The 18611-nt window shown below is 44.3% G+C and overlaps 1 long non-coding RNA gene across 2 annotated transcripts in view; it reads right to left on the bottom strand.

The window, feature by feature from the left end:
• Positions 1-4261: 4261 nt before the first annotated feature.
• LOC128797838 (uncharacterized) overlaps positions 4262-18611 on the bottom strand; it is a 28681-nt gene continuing 14331 nt past the window's right edge. The window contains exons 3-4 of one of the 2 annotated variants that reach the window (XR_008434246.1): positions 5704-5816; positions 4262-5589 (exon numbers count right to left, since the gene is read on the bottom strand). This is a non-coding gene — a long non-coding RNA (uncharacterized LOC128797838). Of the gene's footprint in view, positions 5590-5703; positions 5817-17925; positions 18054-18611 lie in introns of those variants that run through there. The other variant, XR_008434247.1, reaches the window with a different exon arrangement.

The following is an 18611-nucleotide window of genomic DNA, read 5'->3' as shown; positions in this document are numbered from 1 at the left end:
TCCCCTTCCTTCAAAAATCTGGGCAAATGTCCTGGCCAAAATTAGAAGCAGTTATTGAGGCTAATAGGAGCTGCAGGGGGTTCAGGGAAAATGGAAACCTACTTGGAGATACAGCTGGGCTCACCAATCCAATTGACAATCACTTGCATACCCCAATCCACTCTATTTCTTTATATCTTTGTCACTAAATCAACTTCAGTGGGAGAAGTGAGATCAGGCTGAAGAGCAAAAGGAGATATTTTTGCTGATTGTTTGATGTTGGAAACAATAGTGCACAATATTGTTGTTTTAATAGTGATACCTTTGTGAAAAGGTGCTACAACATCCGAAGGCTGGAAAGAGTCCTACAAATTTGAGGCTGTGAAGGCTGGCAGATTGGATGAGGTTTCTGTTCTTGCCTGTTTTTCTCTGCTTGGGGCATATTTTGTGCACAGTGGTTGATGCAGAGTGATGCAAAAAAGAACTAAGAGGATGGTCTAAATAGAACCACTGGATCAACTCACTTCTCAGCTTCTGGACTTCTCACTTCAGATTTTGAAGAGTGTCTGATATCCCTGGACATCCGCATTAAGAACTATTTGCCTACTGGAATAAGCTCCCTAGTCTGCTGATGTCTGCAGCCTTTAGATAGAAGTCATTCCTTCCACGTAGCTGATTTTTTTTTTTTTTTGAGATATTTTTGAGAATTTCTGCATGAAGATTTAAATGCAGTTACTTTTGCTTGCCTTCACTCTTGTTACATGAACTTAGATGGGAGTAGGAGTGAGATTTCATGGACTGGGTCTGCTTTTCTTAATTTCAATTCATATGGCATATAGGAAGAGATCTGTACTTTGGCATTGCCTTATGATACTCTGCATGAGTTTAGAGGAGTCTCCAGGCAGTCTCTGCAGTAGAGTGGAGTGGTCCTGGGAGCTTTCCTCCGACCCTGAGAAATCCCAAATTGTCCAAGACAAATCCCTGGAGTTCTCCTGTGGTCCTCACCCCAGTGCCTTGGGGAAAGGTATCTCTTGGAAATCATTACTTCCTGGAAAATCTGCTACAGGGTGTGATGGCAGCCCATAAACTCTGGGTTTGAGCAGCTTGAAGAAAGCTGCTGTGAGAGCAGCTGTGAGGAGGACTTGGGCTGCTGGAGGTGACCCTAAATATGCACTAGCAGTCCCAAAATCCGACCACGTCTTGGGTGCATCACAAGAAGCTTCACCAGCAGGTCAAGGAAGGTGACTGTGTTGAATCACCCACCCAAAATACTTTGTTCCTGGGGTCCCCACCATAAGGAGGATGTGGACTTGCTGGAGCAGATCCAGAGGAGGCCACAGAGATGATCAGGGCTGGAGCCCCTCTCCTCTGGCGTCAGGCTGGGAGAGCTGGTGGTGTTCAGCATGGAAAAGAGAAGGCTCTGGGGAGACCTTAGAACCCCTTCCGGTGTCAGAGACCTGGAGAGGGACTATGGACAAGGGCCTGAAGTGGCAGGACAAGGGGGAATGACTTCAAACTGACACAGGGAAGGTTTAGTTTAGATATCAGAAAGAAATTTGCTCCTGTGAGGGTGGTGGGGCCCTGGCACAGGTCGCCCAGAGGAGCTGTGGCTGCCCTATCCCTGGAAATGTTCCAAGCCAGGTTGGATATGACTCTGAGGAACCTGGTCTGACGGAGGTATCTCTACCCCTGGGTTTGGAACTAGATGGTCTTCAAGGTCCATTCCAATCCAAACCCTTCTGTGTTTCTAGGAGGCTGCACTGGGATTTGTGGATACACCATCACAAGGCTTAGGTGCTGCACTGGGATTTGTCAATACACCATCACTTTTCACACTGAATTGCTGAGCAAGTGTGAGCCCAGACATTAATTGGACCTGGGGACTGTGGTTATTTCTGGACTACAAGAAGACCACAACAAGAAGAGTTAGCATGTGTGAGTGGTATTCTGCAGGCTCAACAATAAAGGATAAAAAATAAATATGTTCTTCCACAATAAAGAAAAAAAATAAGAGAGAAGCATTAAAAAAATTAGTTGTACACATGACTGGCACATCATTTCCATCCAAATGGGTTATGCCGTAGGTGCAGATGAGATCATAGGCTGCTATTTCAGGAGGAAACCTCTACTTACATAAATGTCTGATTATGCAACTGTCATGGAAACCACAGATGACAAAGATGTATTAGATTAGCTTGTTCATTCCCTTGGAGCACAGGATTGTTCCTTGTGGTTTATTTTTCACTCAAGATTTTAAGAACTGATTGGCAGCTGCTGGGTGCTGAACTTAGGAAGAAATGATTTATAGCATGAGCTAAACTGTCCCATTTCTAAAGGTGTTTTTCTTTGGAAACTCAGGAATAGAAGTGCTTAAAGTCACTGGACACATTCAAAGATCCTCACACCAGTGTCTAGTTCATCCTTGTCCTTGTATGCTTGGAGTGTTCTGGCTTTCATTCTTTAAAATACAGGCCAGAGTCTTAGAGACTTTACCATTCTGCATGATCTTTCTTTAGTTTTCATCCCCTGATATTGTTGTCTTTCTAAATAATACTCCATTTTCTCTGGTTTTGCACTCTGCCAGTGTGTCCCTCATGGTTGCTGCTTAGCCAAGCTATACAAATTTTGCTGCTTTTAATCTTTGCTCACAGGTCAGTCTTCTGAGCCATGCTCATTTTTGCTGCTGCACAGGGTAATCAGCAGATATTAGTATTTTGATCTTCTTTCCCTGTTTGAAGAAACCCCAGAACACACATTGAATGGTTTTCTTGTGACTTGAAATTAAATGTTTAAAAGCAAGTGTATTTATAGCTCTTTTTCTCAACTGTCACCTCTAGTTCCTCTCAGTCATTGATTTGGCTGCTCTTCTGCCTTAGAAATGGTGCTTTTTGGAACAAACGGAACTTCAGTTTGGCTTCTTATCATGAATAGAGTGATGCTGTTATGTCATGAGCTATATGGTTTAGTCTCCCCTATGTTCATTCCGCAGAATTAACCTGAACTGGTTTATAAACCAAACCCTCTGGGTTGTCTGCTGTGGCAGCACATTTCTCTCTCTCTCAGGATTTTTCATAGAGGTGCACAGAGAGAAAGAAAAACAATTTCTATTTCTGCTCCTTGTTTTTCCCATGTGGAATGTGCTTGGAGAATTGTTTACCTGAGGTGATTGCTTGATTGGAATCTGGTGAGGATTGTTTGAGCCTGATGGCCAATCAGATCCACCCGTGTCTGGACTCTCGCGAACAGGGTCACGAGTTGTTAGGAGTTAGAGACAGTAGTTAGAGAATGTAGCATGCAGTTTTAGTAGCTTCTTTTATATAGTATATTAATGTATTTTAGCATAGTTATAATAAATAACTCATTCAGCCTTCTGAACTAGAGTGTACATCATCATTTCTTCCCAGTGGGTTCACCTACATTTACAATAGTCTATTCCCACCAGACATGAGATTTGGGAGGATGCATAGCAAGACAAAGACAAAAATATTAATGCTAAATACCAGTGATATTTAGCATCATTTTTGTCAACTGGTCCCTCTTTGATTGTGTTTTCCACTCACTCACAGCGTGTTTGGTTGCCGTTATTTTCCATAAAAGTCTCCTTGTTCTTCATCCCAATGGTTGCTGAACTCAACTCCTGCTCCCCTCATGTCCAATTCAGATAATGAGAAACAAGTATAATGGGTATTTCTTGTTCTTAAGACCTATTGAGGGCCATGCTTAAAGAGTTAAAAGCATTACCTGATTTTTATGTGTAATGGGACTTTAGCCAGGATTTCCCTTTAACAGGGAAAATTAAATTCAGGCTCTGTCAGATCCCAGGAAAGAAACAGGCTGGAGAGTTGGGCCCTCTTCTCTGGCAAGGGATCCCAGAGCCAAACTGTACCTGACCAATAACCATGGTTGTCAACAGGGAACCTGCTGCTGCAGAACACAGGGAGAAGCTAATATCCAATTAGCATGAATCTAAAATACAAAACAGCTTCTCTCTGAACCATTGCATCAGGCTTGCAAACTAAGTCTGGTCTCGCTGAAGTAATTTGAAAAACTCTTAGTGTTAGCATGGTTCTCACTGCCAGCCCTTCCCAGCACCTTAGCAGTGACCTACACCTTCCCTATCTTCCTCTAGGACTATTTTAGCCAGGCTGTCAGTGGAACTGAATTGTTCCATTATGTGGTGGCTTTGCAATGTGGAAAACTGTTCAGGAGGGACCATTCTCTAAATAGGAGGTGAGTAACTCAGTCTCCAGGGCCAATTCAGTCACTGATTTTTATTTATTTATAATTTTATTTTATATTTTCCTGAGGCAGCTGATACAGAGAGCAATTACAGTAGTGGTTTTTCTGTGCTGTGGATCTCGATTGACTGTGCTGTGGAGGGACCTACGCTTATTTCACATCAAACCCCACTACACGGCAGTGCTTTCCAGGTGCTATTGAACTGAGACAAATTTGACCCTAGAGATGAAAATTTGAATTGTAATGTCTCACCCTGGATATCCTTCCATCAGAGAGAAGACAGTGAAGCACAGTGCTTGTGGGATGATTTAGAAGACAAAAGCACTCCAGCTACTCATTTTAAACCACAGCAATTGGACTATGCATAGCCAAGCCAACTGGTTTTGGAGCAGGTCAAATGAGTTCCAACCTCCTCTTCAAGTATTTAGGGAAGTCCTTAACAAGAACCTGCTTTGTTGTGCTTCTTATAATTACAAGTTACCGGAGGAAGACCTTTCTGGGTCCCCTCCCCATTTTTCCTCAGCAGATGCCCAAGTTGCTGCTGTTTTGTGCCCCACAAACAGACACATTTCTGCATGAATGATCCCTGAATTTCATCTAAAAGCTTCTGAGAGCCTTCTAAAAAATTTCATCATAAGCTATCCTTAGGAAGTTAAAATCAAAGGCACAAGGACCAGCATATTTAATAAGATGGAAATGACAAAATGAGAACCACAATGAAGGATTTGGGACTTTTCTCCCTTTATGGATTCCAAAAGGGGTCATGAGTTTGCAGTGCTCTGGCAGGCAGAGAGATGCTGTGCATTCAGCACAGGCAGCAATTACATCTTCTCTTTCTAAATTATGTTATCAGGAAACATCTAATATTGTTCGTATGGGTCTAGATTATGCTCTGAGAATAGAATGTTCCCTGCATAAAGAGCACAGCTGGAGTAAATCAGTGAGGATGCACTCAGAAACATCAGTTAAAGGTAATACAAGTCTTTAGTGTGGTATCAGGGAGGGAGCCGAGTTTGAAAATCTGATCTTTCCAACCCTGCCTTCCTCTCTAGGAAAGTACCAAAGCAGAACTACTAAGAAATTCATAAGGTTTAAAAATAAAATACTTGTCTCCTCTCATTCTCATCTTTACTCTGGTTTTTACTCAGTGCTGGTTCCCAGCATAGTAGATGAGTGTAATGTTTTTCTTTAGATCTCAAAGTTCTGCTGCGTTAAGGAGTTGTCTTTCTGCAAGTGTCACAAGTTGACTACCTTGGGTTTGAGGTACATGCTTTGGGACACCTGAAATCTGATTGCTTGAGGTGCCAACAGCCCATCAGTGATACAGTGGAAGTCAAGAAAATCAGGTTCCAGACTTCTTCAGAGCACCACCTAGAAATTCAGATTTTCAAAGTTAACAGTGATGTCTGAATACAAAATAACAGCAAATCTGTGATAGAGGTGGGAACAAAATCTAGACTGTTTTACCTGTCAAGTGTGTAATACCTGGAACTCATCTGCAGAGGAGTGAGTAATCTGGCCACCTTTGGACATCATTAGTAAGGGACATGTCCGTAAACATTGTCATCATGTTCTCCGCTGGTCCCAGATATTTCCTGCTATTGAGGCAAATGAGAAATTAATGTGAATTTTCCTTCAGCCTATTAATTTTGCATCCCCTTTGCAAATATTAATTCAAATGCAAAATCTGAGCCTAATTTAGATTTAATTTAGGTTTGAGCCTCTCCTGCTCTCCACACAGTTCATGCACAGGGTTCCTGCTCAGGCACATTTGTTACCTACATGATACTCATCCATCATCGGGATTGTAATTGTGAGGGGTGGAAAATTTTCTTCTCATTATTTGGAAGGAAAAAGGACCTTACAAAGAATTTATAAGCTTCTTCAGCTAAGTTAATTATTCAGGAAAGGGTATTTTTCACTGTAAGGAGCATAGGCGAGCAGATTCCATTCATAGCTCAAATGCCAGACAATTTAAGCACCTTTGGTTTTAGTGGCTTATTTAATTAATATTAAGGTGGTGGAGCAGGGGTGTTAGTGTTTTGGGTCTTTTTTTTTTCCTTTAATGCTTTTTCCTGTTGGGCAGAAAGCTGCTCCCTTTTCGTCACAGCCTGGATAATGAATTGCAGTGTACAAAGCCAGTCACACAATATGCAGCAGCGGCAGCGCGGAGCAAGAATCTCTGGGAAGAGTTTCCATAGAAACATTGACGTCCTCCTGGTGAACAGGACACTGAGTTCCTTCAATGGGAGGTATGGGGTTTTAAAGGAGCAGTGATGTGGCGGGAAGCCAAGCCAGCAGAGCTATGACTCTGCATGTCCCAGCAGAATAGGGCGTTGGAGCTGGTGGGAGGGAAAGGAAAAAAAAATTACCCAATTACCTTCTCATTATCAAAACGTCAGATTTGATGGTTGCTGCTTGAACAGTACTGTACAGAGCCTGGTAGAGTTAAACTGCTGACCGCAACGTATGTGAGACCTGGCGGCCAAAAATCATAAATACTCAAGACTGTGAACTAGCAGCTTCTAAAAAATCTTGTCAGATTTTGCCACAGACTTCATCCCTAGAAGCCTTAAATTCGGCACAAATCGGCATGATGCAGGCACAAACCTCCCAGGGACGAGTAAGGTTGCACTCTCCCCTTCCCTGCTTGTCTTGGAATAAGACAAGTGCTTTGCTAATGTTCCAGCTCTGTGTTTTAAATAGCCCTGTGTCTACCCAGCTAAATAGTGGCAGAGTAGCCCTGTCTGGAAGAAGGCTGTTTCTAGAAGGAAAACAGTCAAAGGAAATGTTTTTGCCAGAAACCTCGGAAATCATGCAAAATAAAAAGGCAGTATGTAAAAGAATTTGTTGCTGAGTGCTCCCCAGTGTTTTTGTTCAGGCTCACAAAATGCTTGTTTTCAGAGCAATTTCCAGATAAGACCAAAGAAGGTGATAGGGTCCTTTCTCAGAAAGAGTGTGACCCACCCCACGGCCTATCTGATGCCAGGTATGTTGTCCAGAGCCTCCCCCTGACCATGGGTGTTCTGGCCTTGGAGTGAGTGTAAGTCAGTCTGAGAAAGCAAGCGGCCATCTGACCCAACAGGGTCACTCTTAGCCTTCATGGTTTCCTCTAGCTCTGACTGAGCTGTATATCTCTAGCACAATTCAGATGACTCTCTGAGGTACCTGAATGTATTTCAGCATCTTACGTGTGTCACTCTCCCAAACAGACTCATAAAATGGCTTGGGCTGGGAGGGACCTTAACTCTTATCCAGTTCCAACCCCCTGCCATGGGCAGGGATGCCTTCCACCAGACCAGGTTGCTCCAAGCTGGCCTGGGATACTTCCAGGGATGGGGCAGCCACAGCTTCTCTGGGCAATCCATGCCAGGACATCACCAGTGTCACCAGGAAGAATTTCTTCTTTGTACCTTATTTAACCTGCTCTCTCTGTCAGCTTTAAAAATACCAAATACCCAAACACCTTCTTGGGGTGAGTGACATGAAGTGAGGAGCACCCATTGCAGCTCTTTCTCTATTTCTCTCCAGTGCTGATATCTCAGGGGTGACTTGTTGTTTACCCAGCAAACCCCTGTGGTATGGAGTTTCCTTTGAGCAGGTGAACTGGTGGGAAGCTGTGCTCCACTGGGACAACATGGAGCAAGGAGGGAACTTTGCTCCTTGCAGGAGCAGGTGCTGTGGTCTTGAACCAGCCTTGTCCTCTCTGCAAGAGAGCTTCTGTTATTCAAAAGTATCTTGCAGGTTTCCACACATCTGTTTCTTGTTGAAATCCTTCCAGAGTAATTATCAAGAAATACAATTCATCCACAACTCCATTACCACTGAATGGGAGCCCCAGGTACCCTGCACCTTCCATAGTCTGCTCCAGACAGTCTTCAAAGGCCAACCACTGCAGTGTGGCTGCTGACCTTAATCCCTGTCCTTTGCAATGCTCAGAGACTGTGGCTATTTATACTGCTCTTATTGCAATGCAGTAACTCTGCTGAGAGTGAAATTATTTCAAATTGATATGGGTATGATACCACATGATTTGTAATTTCATAGCAAAGATATCCATTTATTAAATGGGCTCCAGGTAGGGTGTTTGATACAGAATATGGCATTGATCTATTTGCAGAATGTTTGCAAGAAGATCATTGTGGTTCAACCTGTTCAGCAAGATTCACTGCAGACACAGAAAGAAAAATCAGCGAGTCAGAGGATCTCAAAAGAAATGTCTTGATTTCCAGGGACTTATTCAGATTGTTTCACAGGATGATTATATGAATTGCTTTGAAGGGAAAGGAAGAAAGGGTAAAACAGATGTCCATCTTCCTGAGGAGTACTTAGCTTTTTTCATCCATTTGTCTCGGGGTTGACTTAACCCTGTTTTGTGGATGCAGAAGACTTAGAAGTAAGGACCCATTTTACTTAGTCGTTATTTACCACTTAGGGGAATTTGAAATCTCATTATTCTTTCTTGATTAACATACCTTTATAAGGTGTTCAGCTAGCATTACAATGAACTTGATTTATATATCCACTTGATTTGCATGTGCCAGGAAAAGACTGAAGGCAAACCAGACCCCACACCCACCATGATAAGACAGCTGAATCAAGGTAGGTCTGGGACAATGCCTGGAGCTGGTTCCTCTCCTCTCCTCTCCTCTCCTCTCCTCTCCTCTCCTCTCCTCTCCTCTCCTCTCCTCTCCTCTCCTCTCCTCTCCTCTCCTCTCCTCTCCTCTCCTCTCCTCTCCTCTCCTCTCCTCTCCTCTCCTCTCCTCTCCTCTCCTCTCCTCTCCTCTCCTCTCCTCTCCTCTCCTCTCCTCTCCTCTCCTCTCCTCTCCTCTCCTCTCCTCTCCTCTCCTCTCCTCTCCTCTCCTCTCCTCTCCTCTCCTCTCCTCTCCTCTCCTCTCCTCTCCTCTCCTCTCCTCTCCTCTCCTCTCCTCTCCTCTCCTCTCCTCTCCTCTCCTCTCCTCTCCTCTCCTCTCCTCTCCTCTCCTCTCCTCTCCTCTCCTCTCCTCTCCTCTCCTCTCCTCTCCTCTCCTCTCCTCTCCTCTCCTCTCCTCTCCTCTCCTCTCCTCTCCTCTCCTCTCCTCCCCTCCCCTCCCCTCCCCTCCCCTCCCCTCCCCTCCCCTCCCCTCCCCTTCCCCCCCCCTCCCAACTGAGCTGTTCTTGCTCCAGATGAACAAACCATCTTTCAAAGACACTTAATGAAGTTGCACTTAAGTCTTATGAAACGAGATATCCCCTGATAACCCCTTTGATGCAGTACTGAACTGGTGGGCAAACTCCTCAATGGAAATGAGGTAATTCCCATTAAGGGCAGATTTATGTGCTTCTGGCAGGACCATGCACCATGCCCAAGGGTCTGCAGCAATGCCTTGGGGATTCTGTACTGGCTCATGCTTGGTGGAGAATTCCTACAAATGTCTCTGCATGCTGCTTAAAACTTGTGTTTGCCTTAAAACAGTAGACAGGCAGTTCCCTTTTCATATCTTGTAGTCAAGAGCTGCCAAAGATATGTAGATGTTTATATTCAGGCATTTCTGTTCAGAGGAAGCATTGGTGCCCTGCTCACTGACTGAATGGGGAAAGTCTCCCTCTGCACCTGAGCCTATTCCCTTTGGGTGGATCTTCTGGAAAACTGCAAGAGGAACCACAGCCAGCAAACATTTTGCAAATTCTCTACCCAGATGCACTGCTGCTCCTGGACTAGAGCCCGTGCAAACAGCAGGGAAATTTTATTTCCTGTGATACATCGTTTGAGCTATCCTTCCAGCAGATCCTGCTTCTTTTTCACATCAGCTCCTCTGCTGAATCTAGGACACGGAAGATGCTCAATCCTGCCTTCTGGGCTCTCCTTCATCAGATTTACAATGTTTTTGTGCTTCAACAGTAATCACAAGCTGCTCGCATTAAATGCCACACTATTGGAAACTCTTTCCAAAGGGCTCAGAGTCTTTGATCATTCCTTGTAATAACATAAAACAAAGTATTTCTTTCAATAATGAAAAATGAATTCCCACTTTATCCTTAAAAATGGTGGTGGATTTCTGTGCCTTAGATGTTATATAAGCCCATTTCAGTGGTCATTTTGAACAACTAAACTTCCTATAAACAGCTGAAATTTCCAAGGTGAGGATCCCATCATTGTAAACACTGCCTTGGAGAGCGAGAGCATGTGCTGAAGAACAACAAAAACAAGAACAGATTTTTTTTAAAGATGGGAGTTTGATACCAAAAATTAAGCATGGCCATAACAATTACAGCCATCTAGTGGGCAATTTTTAAAAAATTTAAATAACATTGATATTCAATTTCACTAGTAAAATACTTGTAAATGAAAGAGGTCTAGCATGTAACCTGGGGAGAAGTTTTCACTGTTTTGTTGTTGTTCTTTCTTTAACCTATTCTTCAGGAATACAGAAAATCTCAAATATTTTCCTTCTTGCATTGTAGTTTACAAATATTAGGAAAATTAGATCTCATCTGGTGCTACTGTTTTAATGAGGGACTTGCTGAGAGCATCCAACGAAGTGTGTTATTGCTCACACTGCAGCTGAAGGGACAGGACTGAATTTTTTAAGAGATTTCCTTTCTCCAACTGATTCATTAAACTTTAAAGTTAGATATATGACAACATAAGCTTTAAGTTAAGTAGTTGGCAACAAATCAACAGGCTTCACATAGTGATTAAGGATCTCTTTCTGCAGACGCTTTGTACATGTACTTTTGGCTCTTGATGTCATCCATCATTTCAGGAGGTGCTTGGATTTCGCAGGGTATTTCATGTTGATAGGATCTCTAGTCAATTTCTACTGAAAAAGCAAATTGGAAAGTAAGCATTTCATCTGAATCTTTGCATATCAAAAGGAAGAAAAAGTACACTCTTTCATTTATCTTACTTTTATATGGAGCATGTGGGCTGAAACACTAAACTTCAGATCTGAATTCCAAAAACTCCACAGCATTTTGATTTAGCCCATTATAAAATCTGCACTGGGATTTCATAACAATACTTTTTAATCCACCTCCAAGAAGGGATAAGATCCTCTGTGAGACAGTTTGCTCTGTTAGAAGTTTTTGTTTTGGTTTTTATTTTCTTCAAACTTAGTAATGTATATTCAAGATTTTATATATTTACAGAACAAACTCTCAGAATAATTTCCGCAGGCTTTTGATCGCATGCCTCAAAGTGGAAGAACAGGCTATAGGATCTCTGAACTCTGTGACAAGAAATAACTGGCTGTGAATTTTGGAAGTCCTCTCTGGCATGTGTTCAAGCTGGTATTAATGCAAACCACCCCATGCTAATCTCCTGACTCACCCCAAATGGCAGTTCCTGACACTCATCCCATTGCTGGCCTTCCCTAGGAAGAAAACAAAGCAGCTCCTCCCTTCCTTCCTGAAACCTCACGTGCCCCAACGGCTGCTGGACAGGGGCTTCTTCTGTGTTTTCAAGTGTTTAATTTGGAAGTGAGACTGTGCCAGTGGATCTTGAAAAGGTGTTTGCAGCATTAAAATTGGTCTCAGCTCTGCAGTCCCTGGGCACAGAGTGTCCTTCAGCCAGTCCTGGTGGTTTCACGTTCAGGGCATGAAAACCTCTGCAGCAAGTATGTCAAATTCTCCTTCTGACTCTGGTGCAAATCTCTTTGAAGACAGATATATGTCAATTATAGCATCATGTTGCTTCTAAGTTCTATATATATTTATAGGACTCTATGGTCTTTTCCAACTCAAGATACTCTATGATTCTATGGTATTTGTGTATTTATATATTATTTATGTAGTATATAATTATCCAAGTAACCACTATCCAGATGCAGGCAACATTTGCAAATGAAAATGTTGTTTAAATACCACAGTCCTTCAGAATCTTGTGTGATGGAGGAAATCTCATCCCACATTTGTTTGTGCCACTTCCAGGAGGTTTTTTATTCCTTGTCCTGCAGGCGAGATGTGAGGAGTGAAGGGCAGAGGCTATGCTGCTCTAACTATGAATTTCTTGACCTCTGACAGTTTTAGTTTTTTTAATCACAGCCTTTTCTAAGAACAGGCTGTGCAATACAACTTGCCATATAAAATCCTGGATAGATATGGAGCTGGATTTGTGATGCAGTTACTGGTATTTCATTAACCTTTATCTTGACAAGTGGAAATAACATGCAGTGATTCAGGGGAAATTTTTCATTTGCAGAGAAAAATTGTGCCAAAAGAAAGCAAGTGGGCTACAAATTAATAAATACAAATCTCAATAGCAGGAATCAACTTCCAGCTGGAGTTGGCCGCTTGTCTGTGTTTTGGATGAATCAAGGCTGTTGTGATGATGCTCTGTGGGGCATGACAAAGCTACAGCTCAGGAGCCTATGGGTGACCTCAGTCAGCCTCAGGGCCAGGGTGGCCCCCTCCAGCCTCCCTCTTCTGCTTTTCTCCCCAGATGAAGACCTGGGCCTCAAGGATTGTCCATCCTACCATGGGCTCTCCATGCTGTGTTGTTTCTTCAGCCTTGTGTCTTCACTGGGCTCAGCTGCTAAATTGCTTTTGCTCTGCAAAAGGGCTGCTTATACTCATGGTTGATGTGGATGTGCAACCACCAAATCTCTAAAACCCCAGGGAGAACCTTTTTTAGGAGGACCTGAGCGAAATACCTGAGAGAAAAACCTTAGCCTCCCTACAACTGCAGCCTCAATGGTGGCCAGCAGACTACCCTGGAGGAGAGCTGGTGAGTAATAAAGATAACTGATGTTTTTCCTAGTGAAAACCAGCCTGACTCACTTCTAATTTGTTTCTTTTATTATTATTTGTATTGCTGTGATGGCAGACAGCAGATCTCAGTTATTGAGTCCAGGGTTTTATCACCATGTAATAGGACAAAGTGCCTGCAGAAATGCTTCCAGACTAAATAAGTAGGAGGCAAAAAAGAAAAGGCTAAGTCACTTGCTCACTGTTGCTCTATAATTCAGGGCTGCCCTACTCCACATTAAGCACCTTCACTCACCCATGGTGGCTTTTTTTCCTGCTAGTTTTGCCTTGCTCTAAGCCAAGGTTTATAGATAGTCAATACTGTTTGTTTTCCAAATAAAAGAACCACTTGGCACATGTATTTCGGGACCTGTCATGTTCCAGGGGGAGCGCTTGCTACCGGCAGGGGCTGCTCAGATCCAAAGCTTTTTATTGAGATACTGATCTGAGGCATCAGAAGAACAAAACATGCAGTGGTGACCCCATGCCATTCTCTCTGGCTGTGCCATCCTCCAGTGAGCAGCACAGTCCTGTACAATCAATTCCTCTGTTAGATGAAGTCAGGACCTATTAGTGGGCAGGTATGCCATGGAAAATGTCTCTCTAGAGCTGGTATCTTCCAGGGATAATGTCTCTCTCAAGCCAATGTCTAGTACAGGATAAGTTTCCTACTGCTTGAAATACACATCAGCCTCTCAAGGCCTTTGCAACACTGTGGGTGCTGCTGGTGCTGGGAGCATTTGTACCTACCACTGCAGCTGCCAAACAGAAGAGATCCCACAGAATTCAACAAAATATCAGGGCCTGGATCCATGCATCAACTGAAGCAGAATAATTCCCAGATCCAGAGAGAAAAGCACAAACAAAGAGAACCTAGAAGTCAAAGAGACAAAAGCTGGCTGGGAGACCAATGAAGAAGAGCTCTGCCCAAGGTCTGAGGTTTAATGAGAGCTGAGTAGGATGGGACTTGGCATAGATAAAAGCTATTAGGAACAGTAGTGAAGAATAGAATATGCAGGCAGTGAGAGGGGAGAACAGCTGAAAGAGAAGGCTTGGGAGGAAAGCAGGTAAAGGGGTGTAAATTTTGGCTTGTGTGTACCAGTACTACAGCTACAACCCTGCAAGATGTGGTGTAGCATGGGAAAAGCCAGACAGTTCCAGAGGATCCCTGCAGGAAGCAAAGCTGCTCAGCTGCTCTAGGGGGACAGAAGTGGTGGTGATGCTGAGAATGGGCACCTCTGCTCTCCTGCTGCTCCAAGGCTTTGTCCTGGCCCAAGAGTTGGAGGCAGTTTCTCTGGCTTTCTTTGGGGGGATTTGTTGGGAGGTTTTTTGTTTGTTTGTTTTGATTTTCTTTTTATTATTGTTGCTGTTTTGAGGGGATTTTGGTGTTTTTTATTGTTTTTTTTAAAGGCATATTCCAGATGGGTTCTGCAGTAGCAGCTCTAACTCCTGCCCCAAGTTACTGCCCCTGAGCTCTCCAAGCACCCCAGTGCTTGCTGAGAATGACCCTAGAACTGAGCTAAGCCTGTGCCAAGTGCCACCTCTGTGACAGTGGCTTGGACTCACCACGACAGAGGTGTTGGTGAATCTCTGCTGGTCTGACCCACCATGGTCAAGTTATCCCAGGCTAGCATCACCTCCCAGGACCAGCCTTCACCACCCAACAGCAGCACAGCAGGTGGGCAGAGGGGTGAGGGTTTGTTTGCACTGATCTCAGCTCACATCTTGGCTTGGGAAGACATGCCTGGCATTCTGGTCAGTGATAACTGACTCTTGAAGTAAATAATCAGCCATTCTGGAGGGCTGTGCCTATGCATTAGGAGAATTATTGCTTTCTTCCAGCCTCAGCTGTGTACAAATGCATTGCTTCTCTTTATGAGAAATTCTTATCTCCATCTGTCAGTCATCTTGTCTCAGTGGGGAAAAAATCCCCAAGCCCTGTCATATCAGAAAATGAGAAAATTATCGATATCTAGAGTGTATGTGAACAATAGGAGCTCTTTCTTCATTTGGGAGAATGAATCTTGATTGTAATGTCTTATAAATGTTATCGGCTTCTCAGACATTCAAAAATGTTAATAATCCTGAGGTACCAAAATACTTTGCCTTGGAGTTCTCCATATTAAAAATATTGTCTTGTCCTCTGCAGCCATCTCAAAGTCTCTCAGAGATGAGTGGTCCTAAACATTGCTTTATGCATTTAGGAAGCAGAGGCAGGATTAGTACATTCATGCAAACACAACAGGCTCTGATGATTGCCTGTGTATCAAGAGTCAGGATCCAGCTCTGGTGCCCAAGATCAGCTTAATAAATACTATCAACTTCTGCCAAGCACAGGAATAGAAAAAATATGTCGATAGCTGTAGCTTTGAATATGAATCCTTGAGAAAAGGAAATCTCTCTTCTTCAGATTTCCACTGGCCTCATTATGCTGCCTTGGGGAGAGAGAAGGGAGCACAGAGGAGACAGCCCCAAGTGCTACAGCTGGGCTATGTGGGGGTCCCATTAGTCTCAGGGATGATACCCCACCCCTCTGCATCAGAGGGGTGTCTGAGCCAGTATGGGGTCCTTCTTCCCCTGAAGAGCAGCTACTGACAACACCTGCTGCCCCTCCAGGGGGGAAGGTAGATGTTCAGGTGAGTGGGCTCAGCCTCCCATCCTCCTCTCCTAGAGCCACACATGCATCCCTGTGTTGCCCAGGGTCACAAAATCAACTCTTTGTTGCTGCCTTCAAAAGAGTTGATTTTGGCGTCAGCTCCCTGTGGGAAACCTTTGAACAGCTCCTTCTCCCTCAGGCTATCTCAGACTCCAGTAGAGCCCCAGCTCCTATGGCTGCACACAGGTCTGTCCCACTGCTTTGGGCTGTCACTCATGAACATGTTCCTTCACATGCTCCAGGGCAGCCTGAAGCAGCCAAGGCTGACACATGCCACCATATCCCCAGGCATGCAGAAGAGTGGTTTAATTCAGATCCAAGCTTTATGAAGGCTACCTGGAACCACAGGTTTGAGTCCTGGCTCCACTGAAGCTGGCTGGGGGCTCAAGTGGAAAAATGTGGTAGAATTCGCTACTTCTCTAGGCACTCCTGTGATAGGACTCACAATTACATCTGAATCTGTTCTGCTATTTTCCTTTTCAAATATCTGTCCCTTTTGCTTTTGAGTCATCAACTGTTTTATTTCCCTAGCAGATTAGATTGTTCCTCTTGCTGTAGCTTTGGGCTTTTGCATCTGAATGGGACCCAGGAGACATAAGCATGGAGTGTCAGGATTGGAGACACAGTAGAACACTACTGTTGTACTGTGGGCAGCTGGTGTTCAGCAGACACTACAAGTCAGTTAAAATGTCTTTAGTTTTTTAGCTATTGCTTGGTTAAATGTGGTACCTGCAGCTTGAACTATAGGTAGAAGCAGGGTATAGCACTGTCGTGGTTTGACATGGAAGTGAATTTTTTCCAGGAAGTTGGGTCAAACCAATCAGTGGTCAGGTTTGGATATTGGCACCTGGAGTGACCACTGAAAGTATGGACACGCTTCTGAGAACACAGAGGGTTAAAAGCAAGAACTCCCAGGAGAACTCTCTCTTTTGGTTCCGGTCGTCAGAGAGTGCAGACCTCCCCTGCCCAGCCACGGGCTGGGTGGGGGAGGGGAAGCCACGCGGCCTTGTCTAGGTAGGCCGAGGGGCTGAGGGTCTGGAACTAAGCTAGCTCCTGGACGGAAGGGTGGAGAGAAGCGGAGATGCCTTTGCCCCCCCCCCCCCAAGAGGGAAAGAGACAGAGAGCCTGGCGGCACCTGGAAATTTGCCAGCAGAGGAGAAGGAGAAGGAGAAGGCGGGGGGAATGTCCAGCATGGGAGGCAGAACACCGGACCGAGATATCAGCCGTCCAAGGAGTCTGAACTTTTAACTCTTTCCAGGAAATGAGGGCTTTTTAAAAGTATTACTCCTCCTTGATTTGTAGTGGAAGAGAGATAGTCCGGGACCTGAGATGGTAGAAGAAGAAATATTTAGGTAGGAGGAGATGATGAAGTAGCTGGACTTTTCTTGTTAGCCATGGACTGAACCAAAATCTCCTGCAATAGAGACTGCATTTTAGGGGGATGCAGTGGTGACCCAGGGAGTCCTGTTTCAGCTTCGACAGCACAAGAATGGTGAGAAACTAAGAAAGCTGAAGAGAGAATAGTGATACCCTCTGTCTTCGGGAAGAAGATGAGTCCTGTTTTTAGACCCCTCGGCCCCAGGGGAAAATGGGGGGGACTGTAGTCCCAGGATGAGAAACTGAACTGTTGTATCTTTGAGTCCGTGGCAAAGCATCCTTAAAGGAGCCCTATGAGCAGTCTGTCCATGCACGGTGGTGAGAGCACTGTGACATGGAATGGAGAGTGTCACACTGGCAGATTTTTTTTCCGGGCGGTTGCCATGTGTGACAGGGAAACACAGGGGGGCAGCTGTGTTTCCTGGGGGGTCTGTGGTGCAAGAGAGACTTCTCTCTCCCTTGATAGTTTGAGTATAGATTACCTGAAGGGTGGTAATTTGATCAAGAATCCCGGGTGATGTTTCATGGCTGAGTGTTTTTAGAAATTGGGAGGAGGAGGGGTGTTTTAAAAGGTCTTCATCCTAGATTTAGTTTATGTGTTTTCTGTATTAGTAGTAGTTTAATAAAGTTTTTTTTTTCCTTTGTTATTAAGCTTAGGCCTGCTCTGCTCTGTTCCTGATAACATCTCACAGCATTTATTTAGGGAAGGTGCATTTTCATGGGGACGCTGGCATTGCGCCAGTGTCCAACCATGACAAGCGCTGATGGGCTGTTATGGAGTGCAAGGTGAAGTTTCAGTGTGGGAAGCCAGAGGCAGCACATTTGCCTAGCAAGTCCTTCCAGGCAGTCCATTAGCTGAGCTCCCAAGGAGCCACACAAATGATGTTTATTGCATTTCTTTGAGCCCACACTGGGGAAGTCTATTTAAACGATTTGGTGTGGGAAAAAATAGATGTTGGCAGGGCTTTGGGTTCCAGCCACAAGTAGATGGAGCTGTGGGAGTGTTGCTCCTGGAGAGAGGTCCAGGCCACCCACACTGGGCTCTTCTTCCTCCCGCATCAAGGTGTGCTGAACCCTGAGGAGAGATTTCCAAACCTTCTTTGAGTCAGGTAGGTTATTTCTGGGATACTCAAACTGGATGCAAGTGGCACACTGCCCAGCTCACAGATCAGTGTCCCCATAATCTGGGGACTCCCATTCCATCCTATCTGGGCGTTGTGTTGTGCTCCTCTGCTCTTCAGAGAGCAGAGGACAAGAAACAGGGTGCTTTCAGACACTTTAGCAACTGCTTTCTCAAAGCTTGTGGTGCTGCTCCAAAGGGAGTTATTCTTTGCATGCACCAGTCCAGAGCTTTCTGGATGCACCAAGTGAATGAAATGTAATTTCCTTCTTTTTTGTCCCCATTAAGTTCCTCCATTCTGAAGCTGAATTGAGTTTTCTGATCTAGTTGTCCTTCCCTTTCCAAACAAATAGAATGCTTTGAAAAATTGCCTGTACTTTTATACACCCAACATATCGTTTTGGTAAAAAATCTGTAACTTTTTAAATATTACTTGCAGTCTAGTGGGAAGGGAGGGTGATATTTAGTAGATAATCTTTGCCCTCATTTTTTAAAGGAAGAAACCCTATCCAT

Source organism: Vidua chalybeata, chromosome 19 (genome assembly GCF_026979565.1).
Source record: "Vidua chalybeata isolate OUT-0048 chromosome 19, bVidCha1 merged haplotype, whole genome shotgun sequence".
NCBI classification, from domain to species: Eukaryota; Metazoa; Chordata; class Aves; order Passeriformes; family Viduidae; genus Vidua; species Vidua chalybeata.
Note: the sequence above shows the minus strand (reverse complement) of the source record. Positions and strands in the feature narration are given on the sequence as shown.